We start from the raw sequence: 3,632 nt of genomic DNA, 5'->3' as shown, positions 1-3,632 counted from the left end.
TGTAGCTTTTTTTGAGGGAATGGGTAAAAAATGTTCTAAACTTAGATCAGGTAAAAACCATGGAATTGTACGCTTGAAGTGGGGGCATTTTACATGTAAATTTTGCCTGTTTCCACACAAGGGATCTTAGATTTGAGGCATGTGAACTCTTAGTTGTGGCATGTGGGATCTAGTTTCCTGACCAGGAATTGAACCGGGGCCCCTGCATTGGGAGTGCAGAATCTTAGCCACTGGACCCCAGGAAAGTCCCTCATCATGGTTTTGATTTGCATTTCCCTAGTGACTAATGATGTTGAACATCTTTTCACATGACTGTTGGCCTTTTGTGAATATAAATTGTTGAGTTTATAATTGTTCTTTATATATTTTAACTTTTTTTGGTACTTTTGTTGTTCTTTTATATATTCTGGAGATATATATATATATATATATACTATATAAATTCTAAATGCTGTCTTTTTACTTTCTTGATGATATTTAAAGCACAAATTTATCCATTTTCTTCTTTCATTTCTTACCCTTTTGGTGTTTCACTTAAGAATCCATTGCCTAATCCAGTGTCATGAAAATCTGTGACTGTACTTTCTTCTAAGAGTTTTACACAGGACCATACCATTTGCAGATAAAGGTAGTTTTACTTTTTCCTTTCCAGTCGGAATAGCTTTATTTCTTTTTCTCGCCTAATTGCCCTGGTGCGAAATCCCAGCATACTGTTGAGTAGATGTGTTACCAGTGACTATCCTTTCCTTGTTCTGGATCTTAGAGGGAGACCTGCCAGTCTTTCACCATTAAGTCTGATGTTACCTGTGGGGTTTGGGTAGAAGATCGTATCAGGTTGAGGAAGTTCCTTGCTCTTCCTAGTTCTTTTGAGTGTTTTTATTATGAAAAGGCATTCAGCTCTTCGCATCCGGTGGCCAAAGTATTGGAGCTTCAGCTTCAACATGAGTCCTTCCAATGAACACCCAGGACTGATCTCCTTTAGGATGGACTGGTTGGATCTCCTTGCAGTCCAAGGGACTCTCAAGAGTCTTCTCCAACACCACAGTGCAAAAGTATCAATTCTTCGGTGCTCAGCTTTCTTTATAGTCCAACTCTCACATCTGTACATGACCACTGGAAAAACCATAGCCTTGACTAGATGGACCTTTGCTGACAAAGTAATGTCTTTGCTTTTTAATATGCTGTCTAGGTTGGTCATAACTTTCCTTCCAAGGAGTAAGCATCTTTTAATTTCATGGCTGCAGTCACCATCTGCGGTGATTTTGGAGCCCAAAAAATAAAGTCTGCCACTGTTTCCACTGTTTCCCCATCTATTTGCCATGAAGTGATGAGACCACATGCCATCAGCTTAGTTTTCTTAATGTTGAGCTTTAAGCCAACTTTTTCACTCTCCTCTTTCACCTTCATCAAGAGGCTCTTTAGTTCTTCTTCACTTTCTGCCATAAGGGTGGTGTCATCTGCATATCTGAGGTTATTGATATTTCTCCCAGTAATCTTGATTCCGGCTTGTGCTTCCTCCAGCCCAGCATTTCTCATGATGTACTCTGCATATAAGTTAAATAATCAGGGTGGCAATATACAGCCTTGACGTACTCCTTTCCCGATTTGGAACCAGTCTGTTGTTCCATGTCCAGTTCTAACTGTTGCTTCCGGACCTGCATACAGGTTTCTCAAAAAGCAGGTCAGGTGGTCTGGAACTACCATCTCTTTCAGAATTTTCCACAGTTTACTGTGATCCACACAGTCAAAAGCTTTGGTGTAGTCAATAAAGCAGAAATAGATGTTTTTCAGGAACTCTCTTGCTTTTTCGATGATCCAGTGGATGTTGGCAATTTGATCTCTGGTTCCTCTGCCTTTTCTAAAACCAGCTTGAACATCTGGAAGTTCACGGTTCACGTATTGCTGAAGCGGTGGCTGCGTGGTGCAGGAGTGGCGGCTCAGAGGAGATACCCCACGTCCAAGGTAAGAGAAACCTAAGTAAGATGGTAGGTGCTGAGAGAGGGCATCACTGGGAAGACAGACTGAAACCACAATCACAATCAGATCAGCTAATCTGATCACATGGGCCACAGTCTTGTCTAACTAAGTGAAACTAAGCCACGCCATGTGGGGCCACCCAAGACGGCCGGGTCATGGTGGGGAGGTCTGACAGAACGTGATCCACTGGAGAAGGAAATGGCAAACCACTTCAGTATTCTTGCCTTGAGAACCCCATGAACAGTATAAAAAGGCAAAAAGATAGGACACTGAAAGAGGAACTCCCCAGGTTGGTAGGTACCCAATATGCTTCTGGAGATCAGTGGAGAAATAACTCCAGAAAGAATGAAGGGAGGGAGTCAAAGCAAAAACAACACCCAGTTGTGGATGTGACTGGGGATAGAAGCAAGGTCTGATGCTGTAAAGAGCAATATTGCATAGGAACCTGGAATGTTAGGTTCATGAATCAAGGCAAATTGGAAGTCATCAAGCAGGAGATGGCAAGAGTGAACGTCGACATTTTAGGAATCAGTGAACTAAAATGGACTGGAATGGGTGAATTTAACTCAGATGACCATATATCTACCACTGTGGGCAGGAATCCCTTAGAAGAAATGGCGTAGCCATCATAGTCAACAAGAGTCTGAAATGCAGTACTTGGATGCAATCTCAAAAATGACAGAATGATCTCTGTTTGTTTCCAAGGCAAACCATTCAATATCACGGTAATCCAAGTCTATGCCCTGACCAGTAATGCTGAAGAAGTTGAAGTTGAATGGTTCTATGAAAACCTACAAGACCTTTCAGAACTAACACCCAGAAAAGATGTCCTTTTCATTATAGGGGACTGGAATGCAAAAGCAGGAAGTCAAGAGATACCTGGAGTAACAGGCAAATTTGGCCTTGGAGTACAGAAAGCAGCAGGGCAAAGGCTAACAAGAGTTTTGCCAAGAGAACACACTGGTCATAGCAAACACCCTCTTCCAACAACACAAGAGAAGACTCTACACATGGACATCACCAGATGGTCAATACCAAAATCAGACTGACTATAGTCTTTGCAGGCAACGATGGAGAAGCTCTATATAGTCAGCAGAAACAAGACCAGGAGCTGACTGTGGCTCAGATCATGAACTCCTTATTGCCAAATTCAGGCTTAAATTGAAGAAAGTAGGGAAAACCATTAGGCCATGCAGGTATGACCTAAATCAAATTCCTTACGATTATACAGTGGACGTGAGAAATAGATTTAAGGGACTAGATCTGATACACAAAGTGCCTGATGAACTATGGACGGAGGTTTGCGACACTGAACAGGAGACAGGGATCAAGACCATCCCCAAGAAAAAGAAATGCAAAAAAGCAAAATGGCTGTCTGAGGAGGCCTTACAAATAGCTGTGAAAAGAAAAGAAGTGAAAAGCAAAGGAGAAAAGGAAAGCTATATCCATTTGAATGCAGAGTTACAAAGAATAGCAAGGAGAGATAAGAAAGCCTTCCTCAGTGATCAGTGCAAAGAAGTAGAGGAAAACAATAGAATGGGAAACAGTAGAGATCTCTTCAAGAAAATTAGAGATACCAAGGGAACGTTTCATGCAAAGATGGGCACAATAAAGGACAGAAATGGTATGGACCTAACAGAAGCAGAAGATATTAA

The sequence above is a fragment of the Dama dama genome, chromosome 24 (assembly GCF_033118175.1).
Source record: "Dama dama isolate Ldn47 chromosome 24, ASM3311817v1, whole genome shotgun sequence".
Classification (NCBI taxonomy): Eukaryota; Metazoa; Chordata; class Mammalia; order Artiodactyla; family Cervidae; genus Dama; species Dama dama.
Note: the sequence above shows the minus strand (reverse complement) of the source record.